The following is a 22,282-nucleotide window of genomic DNA, read 5'->3' on the forward strand; positions in this document are numbered from 1 at the left end:
AGATTTTGTGAACTCTTCCAGTAGCTTCTCTGATATGCACTCATCCCTTCCAACTTTCCTTTGACACCTAGCACACTGTATCAAAATTATTCCTTCGCCTTCATACTGATACATATATGATTGGTGGTGGGGAGTAGTGTGAGAAACCAGCTTAACCTTGAGTCGATAATCCCACCATCAGAGGACCTAATGTTGTATATTCGACACAACACATCCCAAAACATAGTGATATACTAAAGCAATAGGACAAATCAAATGAAAATATGAAGTGTTTTGGAGTATAAAGGTGCCACAGAACTTGCATCAAAAAAGAAGGTAATGGAATCCATAGATCACAATTATCCTATCTTGGCTCAATCGTATCAAGTTTGAACTATGATTTTTAAAGTTTGTTAGTATTCTAATGAACCTGTCATCTTTCTTTGTGTTTGCCCTGGATCTCTGTCTTATTTAAGCGAGTGACCTTGTCTTACAGAGCTCCACATTTCCCACAGCACTTAGCACAGAGCCAGCCATGTAAAATATCCTTACAAAGACTTATTAAATTAATTTTCTTAAATCCCTTCTGGACTGCCCACTTGCCTTCATTAATTATGTTAGACCTAGAGGAGGTGACCTCTACTTGCTGTCATGACTGAATTACATCTTAGACTTGTAGATTCTTTGAACAATATAATTTTTGAGGGGAAGAGATAAACTATTAGAGTTAGAACATATTCATTTTTCAGATGAGGAGATGAACATTTTTATCTTGCATGAATTTTTCTACCTCCCTCCCCACCGGCACATATATACACTCACGTCTCCCTCATACACTTTCTCTTATAATCATTTCTAGCTGCGAAATGATGGAGTTGGAATGAGAATAGAGATACGTTTTCTCTTTGGCCTTTTCGGCTGGTAAACCACAAATAAATATCAGCCTTAACTATTATGATGCAAAATACAAATATGCCATGTCAAACTGTTTTTTAAATGATAGATTTTCATTTTTTAATTACACTAAGTGTTTCTTCAGAGATTTAAGAGATTTTAAGCTTTATGAGCATTAATGCCTTTGTGATTGTGATTTGTTTGCCCCTAATTAAAAGAATCAGGAGCACATTTGGAAGAGAATATCGATGCACCAGGAAAACCTATGAAGAATGCAGCTCCTTATTTTCTCCTTTTGTTTCAAAGATCAAAAATCTAGCACGTGGCAGAAATGAGGCAAATGTGTTATGATGGGATAATTGTGACTGTTTCCTCTGTTCCATCATTCATTAACAACAGGATAAGTATGAATCCTGGATTTTGCTAATCTGATGGTCTTGGCTCTGTTTTCGGTAAACAGTATAAATTATTTCCAGAAAGGCTGTGGAGAAAACATGTGAGATATTAGTACAGAATCCAACACTCTCATAAAACTTACAAAATTTTTGTCTGGCCCAGGAGACACTAACTACCCATGTGTCTTCAGGAGCCCAGGGGAAGACATCAGACAGTCTCTCTCACACTCAGTATCTTCATCCCCAGTCCTGGTTGCACCTGGATGAAAGAGAGTCTGCCAGCATTTCTTTAGCAGGCTTCTGGCTGTCAAAACAAACTAGAGCCTCGCGGGGTGGCTCACACTTGCCTGCTGAGGAGAAAACACTGTGTTAAGTGTTTTACATACATTATCCTATTATATCCTTATATCCTACTCAAAGCCTTCTGAGTAGAGTCTCCATTAAACAAATGATGAAAGTGAATCTCAGAAAGGACTACATATATCTTTTAAATGGAAAGACCTGGATTTGAGCCTCAGTTGCTTGGTATCAAAGCAGGTAGTACAATATACTGCTTCCCAGCACTGATCTCTTGGTAACATTAGCCCTAGAACCTCCTTTCGTTCCATTCCTTTGATGCCGGAGATTAACTGGTAGATAGTATAGGATATTACAAGTCATGGAAAGAAAGAAGTTCTCCCTCACTGTGTGCTGAGAATGCTGTTGTTACATGATAATGTTGACATTTAATTAAAATTATTAATGCTAGAGTTCAAGCTCTAGTGAGGCAAGTCAATATCTAGTGAGGATATTTGTCTGTTTGGTTCAGTGTGGGACCTCGTGTTCTTAGAAGAGTGATAGACAAAAAAGGAGGAGCTCAAGAAATAACTGTTGAATGAATGCATTTTCCAGGTTGAGAACACTTCCCATGCCAACTTTGGGCTGCCCACCATTATTTCTGCTTTGTTGCAGAAAAGAAAGGTTGCACTTTGGAGGAATAAATGAACCGTTTAGAATTCAGTGAGAAAAAAATAATAGAAGTTCCTACAAGCCACAGCTAAATAAAGTCTGCAGCTGCTCTTTCAGAGTGGTTCACCACTGGTTATAAACTATAGGCATTTCTGCTTCCAATCCACTAAAAGCATTCATTTTTCTTCAGAATAAGTTTTAGTCCATTAATCAAACCCCTACCAGCAATAGTTGGTGCATACATGGTAGGAGGAAAAGGATGCCTTGGTCTAAACAACCAGAATGCTAAGTCTGTCCAAAGAAACAACTTCTTTTCAGAGAGGTTGTTTGTTTGTTTGTTTGTTCCTAATTAATATTCCTCCAGTAAGGATGAAATTAGGAGACATACCTGACTGCCATAGGATTCCAGTGGCTGCTTTGCTTGTCTGTGTATGTTTAAAACCAAGAGAGAGGATAACAAATTTTAAAAAACGATAGAAAGGCATAAAATGAGAGGAAAGAGATTTATGCAAGTAAAATAGAGATGACAAGATACAGAAGGTAGAAAGAATGTGAGACGACAAGAAAGGGAATTCCATTATATTTCAAAGGAAATGAGTCTGTAAATTGACTATTAGGGTATGATTAAAAATATTACATACATTGAGGAAAAACAACACTGTGGAGTAATGAGTCAGGCCATACTTTCAGAGCCACAGCTCAACTGCACAGCCATCTACCATCACCTGGTTACAGTTGACCCCCCTGAAGTCAACTGAAGGCATGGTGTCTAGGAGGAAACAAACAAAAGCAAATATCAGTATCTTAAATGTCTTCACTCTTCCTGATTTGTATTTTTCACAGTGATCCCTATTTACTCATGTGAAAAAGGAAGAATACTTGCCAATGCGTGGTATTACTGCAGCAGAGGAAATATTGCAGATTTTCCTTCTAACTCTAGCATCCAGGCTTTGCAATAAAATAAGCAGTTTGATCATTTATATAATCATTATTTTTAAGAGAGCAATTCAATTCCCAAATTAAAGAGCTGATGTATATAAACAGATATGATGCTCCCTTAACACTCTCATTGAGAAGTTACTTTTTAATTGCTTTGCTTATAATTTCAACTTCAAAGCCAGTAATAGCTTCCGAATTAATAGCTCATGGCCCATTTGATACACTGATATTTAATTAATGAGTTTATAACTCCAGCTGCATGTTGCCTTTCTGACAGCTCCTCCAGGTTGTTGGTTTCCATACTGCTGACTGTTATCTGCTAACCATTCTTAGAGAGGTCATCTTGCCTGTGTAATCTTTTTGGGCTGGATGGTGAAAAAGAATGGGCTCAATCAGAGAGAAAGTTGCTTCTTTCCTGCTTGGTGAAGTAGCTAGCTTTGTTAGGCCTCCAAGGATAACTGGAATTTCGTATTGTTTTTTCTTAGAACATTAGGACCTGTCCACACTGATGTTAAATAATTGTACCTCTATGGGGTTTGAAAATGGGGAAGTGAATGGATGAGTCCACATCTTTGCCTTCTTTTTTTCCAGAGCCTTTCCAGACTATCCTATACTCCACCACGCTTTTCCTCTCCATGACTCTTCTAGTCACGTTGCAGGAGTTGACAAACTGTGACATTTGAACAAAGAATTTGTTTTAGATTCTTAAAGGACTGTAACAAACAGAATAATGGAAACCATGTGAGCCTTTTACAGAAAAATCTTGCTGACCCCTGAAGCATAATTAACACTTGCCATCAGCTTTTGTGACTGAAATCCTTCCCTTGGGCATGGCCTGGCCAATTTCCCTCTCCAGTTCACAGAACATGTTTTCTATAAGTGTTGATAACAGTGATGAGGCTCTTCTAAGACAGGCCAGCCCTGCTCACAGGCTCTTCCTGTTCAGGAGGCAGCCAGCCATTCTGCGGCTACCTGGCATTCATTATCCCTTCCAGGTGAGTTAACACCACTTAGCGTTGTGGCCTCTTCAGGGTTTCCCAGTAAAGTAAATGTCTCTGACATTGAATCTCCCTCTACAAAATCCGCGCCCCCACAAAAAAACAGTCCTCAGTTATGACTCCTGGCATTTGGTCCATCATTTGAAATCACCTCTGCTGAATTTAAAATGTTGACCTTTCAGAGAACTCTATTGAAGAGCAATGACTCTGGGTCATTCATGTCCACAGTTTTGAACTACTCTCATGTTCGCCACCAGGAATTGGTTGATTGCCAGAAAAAGCCAGAGCTAGAGAGAGGATGACATAGAACAAGTACTGAATGAGGGACAGAGGATCACACCTTAGTGTGTATCTGCCAGCTCCCCTAGTGGAGAATTAATTTATCCACATCCTTTCCACTAATAGGTCTTCACAGGAGAAAGCAAAGAGGTATACCAAAAGAACAGAGGAAAGGAAGCAAACACAAATATGTCTGCTTCAGTGTGTAGCTGAGGGCTGGCCCTGCCAGGATATTATAGATTGCCGTGAAGTTAGAAGTAATTAATGATAATTGAAATAGTTGTGAGTTATTAGTATTTGGATTATTAAGATAAAGATAATTATAATAAAATTAGGTACTAAAAATAATGATTGCATTAATGATTTTAATTTTAATGATTGCCTTAAAAGTGTGCTAGAAATTTTCTATAAATGGGCTAATAATAATAGTGATGATAATAATAGCCACCATTTATTAAGTGCTTACCTTGCATAGGAACCTGGGCTGTGTTCTCCACAGACATTCTCTTAACTGCTTAAAAATGTTTTGATGGTGTGGATTAATAAGAAAAGGGACCCTCTGTGAGTTTTGAGGGAGTTTATGCCTAGGCAGTTTTCAGAGGAAAGAATTAGCTGAAGAAGGATATCATTAGACTTCCACGTATGAGGACATCCCATTATAAACACAGCACTTCTGAACCTCATTCTCCTAAGATCAGTAAGGGGAGAATATTTAAGATAGACTCTGAGTACTCTGCATGGAATCTTGTGCAGGGAGCTCATTTCCACATGCACAGATAGGAGGATTGTGCAACACACACAACCTTGAAAGGAGCATCCCATGCAGACTACCGCAAAAGTCATATTTGCTTTGTCCTGAGTCTGAGATATTTAAGTCTATTATCAGCTTCTGAAAATGCTGAGCTCTTGTGCAAAAGGAATACTGGTATGTGCAGTTATATATAAAATTTTGTGATAAATAAGCCTGCTAAAAAGCGAGAATCTAGTTTATATATTGATTGTCCTTGAACCTGTCTCTAAAGATATTGCATCAAAAAAGAGATCAACAAACACTAATGAAAGGTACTATTTATTGAGTGTTTAGAATGTGCAAGATATTGACAAGCATTTGGTGTAGGCTATAGCATTTGAGTGAGTTGGTAATACGATCCCTGCTTTCTTGTAAGGTAACTGAGGTTTAAAGAACTTTCTTGATTTCTCCAGTGCCATGCAGACAACATGTAGTATAACTGAGAGGTAGGTATGCAAGTATTTATAGGATCTCTTAGGTATTAAGCTATCAATGGTTTAATTTGGTAGTTTGATGTAATGTCCCTTCTTTGTGTGTGTGTGTGTGTGTGTGTGTGTGTGTGTGTGTGTGTGCCTTTGCATTACGAGCCACGGAGAAAAGGGGCAGCTAGTCTCACAGCAGCAAGCAGTGTTATGCTTTTAATTAGCACATGCTTTGATGACGTAGATAGCATGCAGCGTTTTCCGCTTTTCTGCTCTGAGCTATCCATCAACAGGGATCAGTATCCTTCCTTTTAGTACTATTGAGAAACTAGCCCTAAGGTACGTCAGGAAAGGAAAAACATTCATCTGACTGCAGCTTCTCTCTCTGCTTTTGTTTTCTCTTTTTGTCTGTGAACACAACCAGCTGTCTAGAATTTTGAAGATTCCAAAGCTCTCCTGTCTATTGAGTTAAAATCTTTCCCCTCCATTTAGTCTGTGAACCAGTCTTTTTCTAATAGAAAGCCTTATAAAAAGCTAATGGATAGAAGTGTTTATGTAACTGTAGAACTACCACTTATTTTTGATTCCACTCAGATTTTGTTCAGCACCCCATGGTTGGGAATTGGGTAAAACTATTAAAGTCATCATATACCTTAATAAAAGCCTAACTGTTAGAACAAAGAAAGGTTTTTTTTAAGCCCTCTGGAGGTAATTTTTGAAATGCCTTTTCCTCCTCAGAGACACATCTTGCAAGCGTCCAAGTTCCTTCTTTGTCACAGAATCTGGTCAAGATGGCTCATTGTGTGGACACATTAGTTTGAACATCTCACTGAAACCCAAGTGAGGTTCTAAGATCACTGAACATTACCATTACTCTTAATCATCTTTTGGAATGTATAGTACCTAGTACCTTCCTTTCTTTTTTTTTTTTGGTTTATGGGATGGTAGCTTGCAGTTGGCAAAGCAAATCAGAGGAACACCCAAAGTTAAATGTGTGAATAAAATACAAGAAAAACATAGTAATGACTAATAAGGTGTAAATGCCAAGAAATTTTCTTTTCTTTTAAATTAGACATCTGTGCCCTATTTTTACATGCTCATCCCTGTAAGTGCTTTAGCATGTTTTCCCCAATCTGTCAGCACAGACATATTCTGAAGGCCTTGGAGCCTTAACACCTTCACTGCTACAGAAATGCCCTGGCAGGCACTCTCGTGGAACATCTGCTGAAAGCAAGAGTTGTGTGATGCAGAACCCACCCTCGAGTGCTTTGTTAGAGGGGTTGGCACAGCACCACGTCTCTAATGAAAGAAAGAACTGTGTTTCTGGGTCGCGTCTGCAGGAAGATGGGCTTGGGGGACACCGCATCTCCCCAGCAGGACTCCTTGTCATATGGATTCACCAGTTCAGAACCTGGCCGTGTGTCTACATGGGAGGAGGATGGCAGATGAAGGGCTGTCTCACAACTGAGTTGCCTCGAGCCCACACATGTTTGCATAGCTTGCAAAGTAGCAAGAGTGTGGGCTGGTCGTATCTGCAGGGAAACAATTGGTCTGAAGTGCTCACATCTGACCAGGGGAGATGCTGACACTCCATGTGATGACTTCCGGGGAACGATGACGGCCAGGGTTTTAGGAACATGCTCTGCCCACTAGGGAGAGCCTTACTAGAAGGCAAAGGGTTTTTAGAGGACCCCCACTTTCTCAATGTTCCCCAAGCTACTAGTTCACCCGTCTGATGCCTCAGAACCTACCCCTCTCCACCCCACTCTGAAAAAAGTTTGACTTTTAATAGTGAGAGATGGGCTTAAAAATAAAACCTTACAGTGTGGGGGAAGAGCTGGACAAACATACATTGAAGTAGAAACGTCTGATAAATTGTTGTAGAGAGAGTAGGATAAAGAAAGCGACTGGCTGAAAAGTTGTGAAAGGGGTGAGGGGGACGAGAGCAGAGGCAGAAACCTCAGGGGAAAAAAAAGACGTAGTGAAGGACACCAAAGTCTACTTTTGTGACTATATTATCAAAGCCCAAGACCAAATACATATTCTGTTAAACAATGTATCTGTTCCATTGTTGAGCATTTTACATCATATCCACTGACTAATTTGGCCAATAATCCTGTGGCATTCTTTCTGTTTTATAGATGAAACTAAGATGAAATTAAGGCTCAAGAAAAAGCTCAGTGACTGTCACAAAGTTAGCTAAGAGAAATGCACAAAATATTGGAAAGTAAATGGAATTTGGAGTCACACGGGCCTGAGATGTGAATCCCAGTTTCAGGAATCATTAGCTCTGTGACCTTGAGCAAGTTACTTCAGCTCTCTGTGCTTGTTTCTGCATCGGTAGGGATGCATAGGGATGAAAATAGCCTCTTTTCAGAGTTGTTATGAGACTAAAAGGTGAAATGACTTCCAGGTTTATGCAACTGGCAAAGAATCAGTGCACAAAGCACACAGTATAATTCTCAACACATGGCAAGTGTTAAATAAATGTTCGCCAGTATTAGAAGTGGCAGAGCCTGGATTTAAGCTCAGGTCTCCCAGGCCTGTGTGTTTTATGTCCTGTCACCTGTTATACTATCATCTCCACAAAGGACGATTACACAGGAACAAAGAACATCTTGCCATTTATGCTTTTTTAGGCACAACTGTGGCCAATGACAACATCAAGCTATATCCAGGGACAGTTATACATATTGATCATCACCCTCTGTTCAAGAGATAAAAGCAATTTCTGGAAATGAATCTCAGCATAACTTAGGAGAATAAAGAAGTCATTTCCATACACACAAGGTTTAGTCTGGTGATCTGAGCTTCTCAGAGAACTTCATTCCATCACCTTCTCATGAAGCTTTCCCTGAGACCCCCCAGCCCATTGATTTGAGCTTTTTCTGAGCTACTACTGCACTGAATATCTTTGATACAAATATTCAATCATTTATTCATTCAAAAATATTTATTGGGCTTCTGTTGTGTGTCAGGCACCATGTGGGGCACTGAAGATAGAGCAGAGAAAAAAGCAGACAACCCCTCTGCTTTCATGGGACACATTCTGTGTGCATGTGATGGGAGAAGACAAAATAACTACATAATGACTAAATTGTATTAGGTTTCTGTGCCTTTTGTAACAAATTACCATACGCTGGATGGCTTAAAACAACAGAAATTTATTCTATCACAGTTCTGGAGGTCAGAAATTCAGACTTTGTATTACTGGACCAAAATTAAGGTGTTAGCAGGCCACACTCCCTCCAGATTCTCTAAGGGAGATTATGTTCTTAGCCTCTCCCAGCTTCTGGTGACTGCTGACATCCCTTGGCTTGTGGCCACATCAATCTCTTCCCTCTCCTGTGTGTGTGTGTGTGTGTGTGTGTGTGTGTGTGTGTGTGTGTGTGTCTAATCTTCCTCTGCCTCTGTCTTACAGGAATACTTGTGATTGCAATCAGGGCCCACCCTGACAATCCAGGATAATCTCCTCATTTCAAGATCTTTAATTTAATTATACCTGCAAATAAAGTAACATTTACAGATTCTAGTATTTAGGACCTGAGCTCTTTGAGGTGTATTATTCAGCCTACTGCAGATAATATGTCAGATGGCAATACATATTCTGCAAATAATATTAATCATGATATAAGAAATAAAGAAGGACAGTAGGGGTTAGGAAATGGGGTTAGGAAATGATATTTTCCGTAAGATTGATATGGAAGACATCACTCCTATGGTGAACGTAGGCAGAGACTTGAAGGAGGTATAGCCATCTGGAGGAGGAGAGCTTCAAGTGATGGGGACAGTATGTGCAAAGGTCCTGAGTAACATCTAGGTGGCCTGTGTGCTACAGGGAAGTGAATAAGAGCTAGAGGGTCGGCAGTAAGGTCAAATGGAACCTTTATCCAGACTGAAGTGTGAAGCTATAGGAGGGACCTAGGGATCTGGTGTCCAATTAAGAGATTGTTGCAGGAATTTAGATAAAAGATTATAAAACTTGAACCAGACTGTGCCCTGGGATCATACACTGGCAACTTGCTTCTGTAGGTCCATAGGATAGCAACATCTCAACAAAGGTCAGACAGATGTCCAATCAGAGTGCAGGAGGTATGGTAGCTTAGCCACTTATGCCACCAGATCAGCTTGGGATTCACTCTCAAAGTCCTGCCAGGGACTGAAAATGTCTCTCTGAAGCACAGCAGCCTGCAGGGGAATCATCCTTCATTCTCTGTGGGAGAACTAATAAAACTATTTTTTAAAATTCTTTTTAGTGAACTCTATCTGGTTATTTTAAGTGAGGACTAAGCACATCAACTCACATTTGAAATGATCTTTGAATAACAAGATTTTAAACATTAAACACAGATTACATGTTTTATTGCAAACCTTTGCAATTTACATATTCTTATGTATATACAAATGAATACTGTGAACAATTTTTTGAAAATAAATTCACAATATTTAGCACAGCAAAAAAAAAAAAGCACAGAGTGCCAAATATTTACTCTGAAGGGTAATTGGTCAGATTGAAACTCACTGTATTAATAAATTGGAAGCATGTATTAGGATTTTATTAAAGACCAATAAGCCAAGTGAACTAGCTATACTTTTTCTTCATGAGTAGCATTGCAGTAGGCCATTAAGTGGCTTTTCTTCATGTTATGTGTTTAATTTTATTTTAGGACAAATCATATTTTCTCTGCTGGAGGTGAGAGAATCTGCGGTGGGAAACTGCTCTTTTCATAGAGCAAAGCACAAGAGGGGAGAGTGAAACAAATCAGCAAAACCCATCTTAGAGAATGGTAGTTCCTTTTAATAGGTGATAAATGGATGGTGTTAATCATTAATAACTAGTCAACTGAATGAAGATTTATCAGTTGCCATAAAGAAAAGTGATTGAGCTCTGTGGTCCTATGAATGGTAATAAAAGCCTATTAGTTGTTCAGGGCTTGACCAGGTGAGATAATTCCACTGCATCCTATTTCACTCACTGATTACAATGAAGAACTCTGGGTAAAATACAAAAAGCAGCTCTCTGAGGACTCCACTTACGTGTATACTAGGCTACTTGAAATTGTCTCATATCTCACTGATGCCCCGTTCATTTTTTATCAGTTATTTTCCTCCCTGTGGGTTTCACTTTGGATCGTTTTTATTCCTATGTCTTCAAGTTAATGAATTATATTATTCTATAGTAGCTAATCTGCTGTTCATCTCATCCAATGTCATTTCCACTTCAGACATTTTACTTCTCAACTCTTAGAAGCTTGATTTCAATCTTTTTATGCCTTTCATGTCTCTATTTAACATGTTCAAAATTTTTGTTACCTCCATAAACGTAAGAAAAACAGTTATAATTATTTTATGTACTTATTTGCTGATTCTTTGTCTATGTCATTTCTGAGTCTGAGTTTTTACTGATTGGCTGAAATTTCCTGGTTATTTGCATGACTGTTCATTTTTGACCAAACGTCAAACATTATGAATTTTGATGTGTCAACTATTTTTGTATTCGTATAAGTATTCTTGAACTTTGTTCTGGGATGCATTTTAGTTACTTGGATATAGTTTAAACCTTTTGAGGCTTAAGTTCTGCGATGGCATGATCAAGACAGCCTTTAGTATAAGGCTGACATTGGGCCTTTATTTAGGCAATACCCCTTTGAGTACTTTACTTGATGCCGGGGGAATTATGCAGTTTTTCCACTCCAGCTGGTGAGAAGACAACCTGTTCCTGGTTCTGTGTGAGCTCTGCACATTTTCTTTAATTATTTCGGGTGTTGTGTGTTGTCTTTTTTCCCTCAGCTTCAGATCATTTTTCACAGGCATATGTTGATCAATACCTTGCTCAACATTCAAGGGTGAACCTCTGCAGTTTTCCAGGCACTCTCCTCTCTCTCTGTCTCTTTTCCTCGCTGTCTCTTTCTCTGGGTATTTGTGGGTGTGTGTGTGTTCGTGTAGGTCTCCACTACTCTGTCTTGCAGACTCTACCCTCTACCCTCCTAGCCTTCTTGAAGATTCATCTTAGTCTTCTCAATTCAGGGAGACTGCCACCCTCTGACTGGGTTCTCTTTCTCGTCCTGCAGCCTGCAAACTATCTCTAATAGTAAGTTACAACAATCACAGAGTTCAGCTTTTATCTTCCCCCATCTTAGCAACCGATTCAAATCCACTAAAAAAGAAAAAAGGCCTCAATCCATCCCTCTCATGATATAAAAATAACTAAATATGGATTACATATCTAAATGTAACACCTAGAACTATAAAACTTCTAGAAGAAAACATGGGAGAAGGTCTTTGTGACCTTGAATTAGTTAGCATTTTTAGATATGACACCAAAGGTATGATTCACCAAAGAAGAAATTGAGAAATTGGACTTCATCAAAATAAAACATTTTTCTCTGTGAAAGATAGTGTTAAGAGAGTGAAAAGATAGCCATAGATTTTAAGAAAATATTTGCCAGTCACATATCTGACAAAGGACTTGTATGCAGGAAACATAAAGCCCTCTCAAAACTCCACAACAGGAAAACAAAAAACCCAACAAAAATTTTTGAACAGATGCTCAGCAAAGAAGATGAATGGGTGACAAATCACCACAAGAAATGAAGTTTGAAATTATTCATCTTTCGGAAAATACAAATTAAAATCGCAATGAGATACTTCTACATACTTATTAATATGGATAAAATTGAAACAAACAAAAACAACCAACAGTACCAAGTACTGTTGAGGATACTGTTGAATGAGAGCAAGAATACCTCTCATTTGTTACTATGGAAATGCAAGCTGATAAAACCTCTTTGGAATAGAGTTGACGTATACTTAGCATGAGACCCACCAATACCACTCCTACATATTTATTCAAGAGAAATGAAAACTTATGTTCAGATAAAACCTGTATATGAAAGTTTATTTGAAGCTTCATTTCTAATGTCCCATCCCAAATGTCCTTCAACTGGTGAATAGATAAACACTGTGGTATATCCATACAATTGGGTACTACAAAGCAATAAAGAGAAGTGAACTATTTATATATGAAACAGCATAGATGGATCTCACACAGATTACTGTAAGAGAAATTAGCCAGACCAAAAAGGCTACATACACTGTATGATTACATTTTTATGGTATTCTCAAAAAACCAACCAGACAGACAAAAAGATCAGTGGTTGTCAGGATATGGGAATGGGGATAAGTTGACTACAAAAGAAGTTCCCAGTGGATTTTTTGGGTGATGGAACTCTTCTGTATCTTGTAGTGCTGCTTCATTACTCTATCCATTTTCCAAAACTCATAGAACTGTACACACGAAGTACTGGAATTTATTGAATGTAAGTTTTAAAATAAATACATTTAAAAAGCCTATTTATTTTTATTTCAAGCAAAGAAATATACTTCCAAAGTACTTGATGTCCAAAATAGTTTAATAGTTGACAACAACTAATTGATGAATTTTAAGTTCTCATCACAAATATCCAAATTGTGGCTTTGCTATAAATTGTTGGACTCTTGACAGGATCCCTTCCCATGTTTGGCCTTGAATTTCTCCTTACTTCCTTTAAGACAGTGAGATTTGAGTGCTTCTAATAATACCAAAAAAGAGGAGCTGCTATTGTTGTGAGAGTCACCATGGGTACCCTGAATGGATCTCTTTAGAAAAAGAGAAAGGCCAAAAGAACCTCCTAAGAAACTTAACGCAAGAAAGTCTTTTCTCGTTACTCTCTAAATGGGAACTTCTTGCTTCTTTTCTGCAGAAAGTTCAAAATATGTCTCTGATCTTTTATCCTCTCTCATATCCTCACCCACCCTGAACTAATACCTATCTTTCTGACCTTTATCTCTCTATTTAGTTCTCTGTGACCAGAACTCCAAAGCCAATCCCATGAGAACAGACTTTGATGTCTTACTCTTGTCTTCTTACTGTCTGGAATATTGTAGAATATACATGTCATTTCCCATCCTTTTCTTGAAACATTTTCTCTTCCAGGTTTTAGTAGTGCCATATCCTCCTGGTTTATTTCTTCCTACCACCGGCCAGCAGCTTATAATTTCATGTACTGACTCAGCTATGCCAGGCTTCTAAATGATGTGCTAGCCCTACCTGTGTTCTAAAAGTCTCCTTTCTCATCAAACTATCCTAACTCTTTGGGTAACCATATCTCGTTCCACAGGTGCAACTAAAACCATAATCTGTCAAAACCTGTGGAAGTCTGCAAGTTGTCCCTCCCCAAATCTGTTTGCTCCACGCTCTTCAGTGATAGCATTTAAGTAGGACTGAATTTCCCAGCCTCCCTTACAGTTAGATGGGGGCATATAAGTAAGTTTTCATCAGTGAAATATGAGCAGATGAAATTAGTACAACATTCATGTCACTTTTTGTAAGGTAATTGCTTCCTCTCCATTTCCTCTGTTCTTCCCTCTCTACTGGTTTAGGAATGGCTACAACTAGAACAGCTTCCTGTAAAGACCCAGAGAGGGGAGCCACATGTTGAAGTCCTCAGAAACAACTGATCCCTTCCAAGATGTATTTAAAATTTTTTGAGTCTTCCTCAATAGATGTACTTTTACTTTCAACTCTGAATCTGGAAATTTTCAGAGAACTGATTTTGATCTAGTGGAGTTGTTTTCACTGCAGATATCTGTAGAGAGAAAAATGTCTGGGGATTTATGTACAACCTATACCTCAGATGTTAATAGCCAATACTGACATCTAAGGCCCAGATTGAAACAAACATTGAAGCAAAATACCCACTCCTAAAGGAATGCTCTCCTGCAGGATAATACTGAAGATATAATCAAGATAGACTTTTCCTAAAATCATACCCTTTTTTGTCTTCTTCCTTTGTCTCTCTCTGCCTCACTTACTTGCAGGTTTCTCTTGTGAGTATTTCCTTAATAAAACATTTGCATACAAATTCAATCTGAGGGTCTGGTTCTGCAGAACCTGACATAAACCACTGTTCTAACTCAATCTCTTAGCCTATTTCCTACTCAATTATGTAAAAAATAAGTCAAAGAAGAAGTTCTTCATATAAAAATAGATATACACATAAGTGTGGAAAAAATAAAGTTACTACAGGAAACTACAGGGAACTTTGGACACTGAAGGTTTACACCTTCAGTGTAAAATATAGAATAAAGATGAACTTGAACCTTGGTGAAATCAAGAATAATATCCCATCATCAATTTTGATATTAGATAGAGGTAAAAAAATTAAAAAATCAAGAGACAATAACTAAATCTCATATGTATATGGATTTGTAGCCAGAATTTGTACTAAGCAGGTAGACTTAAAACTTAAGAAAGAGAATTTATTTTAAAGGACTCCTGCATTGGTAGTTTCTAGATGCCTGAAAAAAAGAAAACATAAATACCCTCCAGAGAAAAGCACTCTAAAGCTGGGCCTCAAAGAATTCCACAGATAAACTTTTGAGGAATATGAATTCACCATCAAAATTAACAAACAAGCAAGGGGTAAAAAGGTAACATGAGGGAGAACCAGCAGAAATAACAGATAACAAAGAAACTCAAACATTTTTTTAGAAATTTAAAAATCAGACATCAGTGTTGATGTCTATCAAGAAATAAAAAAGTGAAATATAATATTATTGAAAAAGGTAATATAAAAGCTAACTGCTGTGTTTTAATGCTTGTATCCCCTCCCAAACTCAGATGTTGGCATTCTAACACCCAACTGTGATGGAGTTAAAAGTTGGGGCTTTGGAAGATGATTAGATTATGGACGTGGAGCCCTCATTAATGGACTTCATATTCTTATAAAAGAGATACCATAGACCTCCTTGGTTCCTTCTGTCATGTGAGGATACACCAAAAAGTCTGAAACTGAGAAGAGGGCCCTCACCTGATCATGTTGGCATCCTGATCTTGGACTTCCAGCATTTAGAACTGAGAGAAATAAGCTACCCAATCTGTAGTATTTTGCTATTGCATCTCAAGTGGACTAAGGTACTAACTAAGTTGAAAAGAATCAAGCAAAAATTTAGAAATAAAATAAAAAATATTTAGAAAGAACAGAAGAAAGGATTGTGGCCTGAAAGATAGATCTATAAAAATTATCCAGAATACAGCTCACAAAAACAAAGACATGGGAAATGTGAAAGAGATATTAAAGGAAGTTGAAACTAGAATATGGAGATCTAACATTTGTCTAAATGGAGTTCTCAAAGAAAGGATAAATAATGGCTGAAGTATTTTCCATTAATCAGAAATCCTCAGATTCATTAAGCAATATGAAACCTACACAGGTTTTAAGGAAAGTCTTCATACTTTGACTTAAAAGAAATACAACTGAAGAACATTAAATGAAAAAAATAATAATGGACACCAGAATACAGCAGAATATCATCAGCGAGTTGAGAGAAAATAACTGTTAATACTGAATTTTATACCCAGCAAGATTATTTTTAAGTAACTCTTACCTTTGACTGCTATACCAAGAAAAATTATATTTTCAAGAACAGGAAAATCTTAAAACATTTTTAAAAATTAAGAATAGAAAGTATTTTTCCCTACACACACACACAAGCACACACTCTCAGCATTCACTAAAGGAAATTTTCATGAGGGAAAGACGGAAGGCCTAAGGTACAAGAGGAAATGTAAAACAACTACTTCCTACAAAAATAGTAATAGTGTCTCATGGGCTTAAAAAGGATAAAATAAAAAAAACAACATAAAATTTGAGAAGTGAGTTATTAATATTATTATGTACAAATATTTTTGTATGGTTTCAGAGAAGAACAAAAGTAAAGGTTTTTAAAAAATTTAATAAGAATACATATTAAAATTTCTTGGATATCACTCAAAGAAAATAGAGTATGTAAATTCCAATTGACACATTGGAAAATGAAATGAAAAACACAATTAAAAAGCAGGCAAAAAAAGAGGAAAAGAAATAGAAATGTTTGAATAAATAAAGGTATTGAAATGGTCTTAAATAAATCCAAATATATTAGAAATTACAATAATGTAAACTGATTAAATACTCTATATTAAAGAAAATGATTGTTAGACTCCTGACAAAAACTAAACTACACGCCACTTACAAGTGATGCATCCAAAGTATATTAGGAAAATAACTAACATATATAAAAGAGTCACTACACACTAATAAAATGTTTAATTCACCAGGAATATATAGTAATACCAAACTTATATGATCTAATAACTAGCTAAATTTATATAAACCATCATATCATGAGAGTTAAATATACTTCCTTCAGTAATTCATAAATTACATAGGCAAAATAAATGAAAAAAATTATAGAAGAATTGAATAGCAAAATTAACTGCATTGATCCAATTAATATTCATGGAATGTTGCACCCAAGAAATGATTAATCTATATTATTATCAAGTACTCAGAGAACACTTATGAGCAAATTTCAAAACACATTAAAAATTTTTTCAGAACACATAAAAACATATTCTGTTGTCCTAATAAATGTAAGTTAGAACTCAGTTATAAAAATATTGCTAGAGGGGCTTCCCTGGTGACACAGTGGTTGAGAGTCCGCCTGCCGATGCAGGGGACAGGGGTTTGTGTCCCGGTCCGGGAAGATCCCAAATGCCGCGGAGTGGCTGGGCCCCGGGCTCTCACTGCTGAGCCTACACGTCCGGAGCCTGTGCTCCGCAACGGGAGAGGCCACAACAGTGAGAGGCCCGAGTACCGCAAAAAAAAAAAAAAAAAAATTGCTAGAAACATTCTTATTTCTCGGAAATTAACAATATCATTTTTTAACACATGTTTAAAAGGAAATCATCATGGAGTTAAGAATATGCTTAGAACAAAACAATGCATATGTTATGTATCAAAATTGTGGATTGAGTTACAGTGGAACTTGGAAGGAAATTTTTAGCCTTAAGTATTAAAAGAAAAAGTCTGAAAATGAATGGCCTAAGCATCCAAATTATGATATATGTATATTTTTTGTCTTGGGAGTGGTTCATGAAAGTGGGAGAAAGGATCTAAAAAAGGCAAAACAAAAAGAAAAATGATAAAGATGATTAAATACAGAAAAGCATGATAATTTTCCAGCAGTATTTATCAAGAATAAAAGAAAATGCTCAAAAATCAATATTAAGAATGAATAAAAACACATAACTTTAGTTACCTCAAAGATAAAAAATAATAAAGGGACACGAGGAATAATGTTATAATAATAAGAATTTGAAAACTTTGGTGAAATGGACAAATGTATAAGAAAACATAACTTATCAAATATTTCTCAATAAGAAATAGAAAATTGAGAAATTCTACAGCCGTTAAAAATCATCAGTGGTTAAAATTTTTCCTGCAGAGAAAGCATCAAACAGAATGCTTTATGACATATTCTATCAAACACTGAAAGACCAAGTAAATCAAATATTTACATCCAAGAGAGTATATATTGATACATTTTCTGTGGGCACTTGAAAACAATTTGTATTCTGCTCTTGTTAAGTGAAATATTTCAGAAATGTCGATTAGATCCTTTTGATTGATGGTGTTTTTCAATTCTTCTATATCCTTGCTGATCTTCTGTGTAATTGCTTGATCAATTATTGATAGAGAAGTGTTCAAGTCTCCAACTATAATTGTAGATTTGTCTATTTCCCTTGTTAGTACTATAAGTTTTTTGCTTCACTTATTTTGCAGCTTCTTGTTTTGTACATTCACGTTTAGGATCACTATATATTCTTGATAGACTGACTTTTATCATTATACAATTTCCCCTTTTGTCTCTGGTAATTTACTTTGCTCTGAATTATATTTTATCTGATTTTTTTATACAACAGGTTCTCATTAGTTATCTATTTTATAAATATTAGTGTATATATGTCAATCCCAATCTCCCAATTCATCCCACCCACCCACCCCACACCCTGCTTTCCTCCCTTGGTGTCCAAAGATTTGTTACCTACATCTGTGTCTCTATTTCTACCTTGAAAGCCAGTTCATCTGTACCATTTATCTAGATTCCACACGTATGCATTAATATACAATATTTGCTTTTCTCTTTCTGACTTTCTTAACTCTGTATGACAGTCTCTGGGTACATCCACGTATCTATAAGTGACCCAATTTCGTTCCTTCTGATGGTGAGTAATATTCCACTGTATACATGTACGGCTTCTTCTTTATCCATTCATCTGTCAATGAGCATTTAGGTCGCTTCCATGACCTGTCTATTGTAAATAGTGCTGCAGTGAACACTGGGGTGCATGCGTCTTCTTGAATTATGGTTTTCTCTGGGTATATGCCCAATAGTGGGATTGCTGGATCATATGGTAATTCTATTTTTACTTTTTTAAGGAACCTCCATACTGTTCTCCATAGTGGCTTTATCAGTTTACATTCCCACCAACAGCACAAGAGGGTTCTCTTTTCTCCACACCCTCTCCAGCATTTGTTGTTTGTAGATTTTCTGATGACAGCCATTCTGACTGGTGTGAGGTGATATCTCATTGTAGTTTTGATTTGCATTTCTCTAATGATTAGTGATGTAGAGCAGGTTTTCATATGCCTCTTGGTGATCTGTATGTCTTCTTTGGAGAAATGTCTATTTATGTCTTCTGCCCATTTTTGGACTGAGTTGTTTGTTTTTTTAATATTGAGCTGCATGAGCTGTTTATATATTTTGGAGATTAATCCTTTGCCCGTTGATTCATTTCCAAATATTTTCTCCCATTCTGAGGGTTGTCTTTTCGTCTTGTTCATAGTTTCCTTTGCTGTGCAAAAGCTTTTAAGTTTCATTAGGTCCCATTTGTTTATTTTTGGTTTTATTTCCATTACTCAAGGAGGTGCGTCATAAAAGATCATGCTGTGATTTATGTCAAAGAGTGTTCTTCCTAGGTTTTCCTCTAAGAGTTTTATGGTGTCCAGTCTTACATTTAGGTCTTTAATCCATCTTGAGTTTATTTTTGTGTATGGTGTTAGGGAGTATTCTAATTTCATTCTTTTACATGTAGCTGTCCATTTTTCCCAGCACCACTTATTGAAGAGGCTGTCTTTTCTCCATTGTATAGCCTTGCCTCCTTTGTCATAGTTTAGTTGACCATAGGTGTGTGGGTTTATCTCTGGGCTTTCTATCCTGTTCCATTGATCTATAGTTCTGTTTTTGTGCCAGTACCATATTGTCTTGATTACTGTAGCTTAGTAGTATACTTTGAAGTCAGGGAGTCTGATTCCTCCAGCTCCATTTTTTCCCTCAACATTGCTTTGGCTATTTGGGGTGTTTTGTGTCTCCACACAAATTTTAAGATTTATTTGTTCTAGTTCTGTAAAAAATGCCATTGGTAACTTGATAGGGATTGCATTGAATCTGTAGATTGCTTTGGGTAGTACAGTCATTTTCATAATATTGGTTCTTCCAATCCAAGAACATGGTATATCTCTCCATCTGCTTGTGTCATCTTTGATTTATTTCATCAGCGTCTTATACCTTTCTGAGTACCAGACTTTTATGTCCTTAGGTAGGTTTATTCCTAGGTATTTCATTCTTTTTGTTGAAGTGGTGAATGGAATTGTTTCCTTAATTTCTCTTTCGGATTGTTCATTGTTACTGTATAGGAATGCAAGAGATTTCTGTGCATTAATTTTGTATCCTGCAACTTTACCAAATCCATTGTTTAGCTCCAGTAGTTTTCTGGTGGCATCTTTAGGATTATTTATATATAGTATCATGTCATCTCCAGACAGTGACAGTTTTACTTCTTCCTTTCCAATCTGTATTCCTTTTATTTCTTTTTCTTCTCTGATTGCTGTGGCTAGAACTTCCAAAACTGTGTTGAATAATAGTGGCAAGAGTGGACATCCTTATCTTCTTCCTAATCTTAGGGGAAATGCTTTCAGGTTTTCACCATTGAGAATGATGTTTTCTGTGGGTTTGTCATGTATGGCCTTTATTATGCTGAGGTAGGTTCCCTCTGTGCCCACTTTCTGGAGAGTTTTTATCACAAATGCATGTTGAATTTTGTCAAAAGTTTTTCTTCATCTAATGAGATGATTATATGGTTTTTATTCTTCAATTTGTTAATATGGTGTATCATATTTTTTGATTTCCGTACATTGAAGAATCCTTTCATCCCTGGGATAAAACCTACTTGATCATGGTGTATGATCCTTTGAATGTGTTGTTGCATTCTGTTTGCTGGTATTTTGTTGAGGATTTTTGCATCTATATTCATCAATGATATTGGTCTGTAATGTTCTTTTTTTGGTATTATCTTTGTCTGGTTTTGGTATCAGGTTGATAGAATGAGTTTGGGAGTGTTCCTCCCTCTGCTATATTTTGGAAGAGTTTGGGAAGGATGGGTGTTAGCTCTTCTCTAAATGTTTGATAGAATTCACCTGTGAAGCCATCTGGTCCTGGAATTTTGTTTTTTGGAAGATGTTTGATCACAGTTTCAATTTCATTACTTGTGATTGGTCTGTTTATATTTTCTATTTCTTCCTAGGTTATGCCTTTCTAAGAATTTGTCCGTTTTACCAGGTTGTCCATTTTATTGGAATAGAATTGCTTTTAATATTTTCTTATGATGCTTTGTATTTCTGTGGTGTCCATTGTAACTTCTTTTTCATTTCTAATTTTGTTGATTTTGAGTCCTCTCCCTCTTTTTCTTGATGAGTCTGGCTAAAGGTTTATCAATTTTGTTTCTCTCAAAGAACCAGCTTTTAGTTTTATTGATCTGTGCTCCTGTTGTCTTTGTTTCTAGTTCTTTTATTTCTTCTGTGATCTTTATGATTTCTTTCCTTCTACTAATTTTGGGTTTTGTTTGTTCTTCTTTCTCTGGTTCCTTTAGGTGTAAGATTAGATTTTTAATTTGATATTGTTCTTGTTTCTTGAGGTAGGGTTTTATTGCTATATAAATTTCCCTCTTAGAAGTGCTTTTGCTGCATCCTGTAGGTTTTGGAACCTCATATTTTCATTGTCATTTGTCTCAAGGTATTTTTTGATTATCTCTTTGTTTTCTTCAGTGATCTCTTGATTATTTAGTAACATATTGTTTATCCTCCCTGTGTTTGTGGTTTTTGTGGGTTTTTTCCTGTAATTTATTTCTAAATCTATAGTGTTGTGGTCAGAAAAGATGTTTGATATGATTTCAATTTTCTTACATTTACTGAGGCTTGATTTGTGACCCAAGATGTGATCTATCCTGGAGAACGTTCTCTGTGCATTTGAGAAGAAAGTGTAATCTGCTGTTTTCAGATGGAATCTCCTAAAAATATCAATTAAATCTGTCTTGTCTGCTGTGTCATTTAAAGCTTGTGTTTCTTTATTAATTTTCTGTCTGGATGATCTGTCCATTGTTGTAAGTGAGGTGTTATAGTCCCCCACTATTATTGTGTTACTGTCGTTTTCCTCTTTTATAGCTGTTAGCAGTTGCCTTATGTATTGAGGTGCTCCTATGTTGGGTGCATATATATTTATAATTGTTCTATCTTCTTCTTGGATTGATCCCTTGATCATTATGTAGCGTCCTTTCTTGTCTCTTGTAACATTCTTTAAAGTGTATTTTATCTGATATGAGTATTGCTACTCCAGCTTTTTTTTGATTTCCATTTCCATGGAATATCTTTTTTCCATCCCTTCACTTTCAGTCTGTATGTGTTCCTAGGTCGGAAGTGGGTCTCTTGTACTCAGTAT

The sequence above is a fragment of the Phocoena phocoena genome, chromosome 14, assembly GCF_963924675.1.
Source record: "Phocoena phocoena chromosome 14, mPhoPho1.1, whole genome shotgun sequence".
Lineage (NCBI taxonomy): Eukaryota > Metazoa > Chordata > Mammalia > Artiodactyla > Phocoenidae > Phocoena > Phocoena phocoena.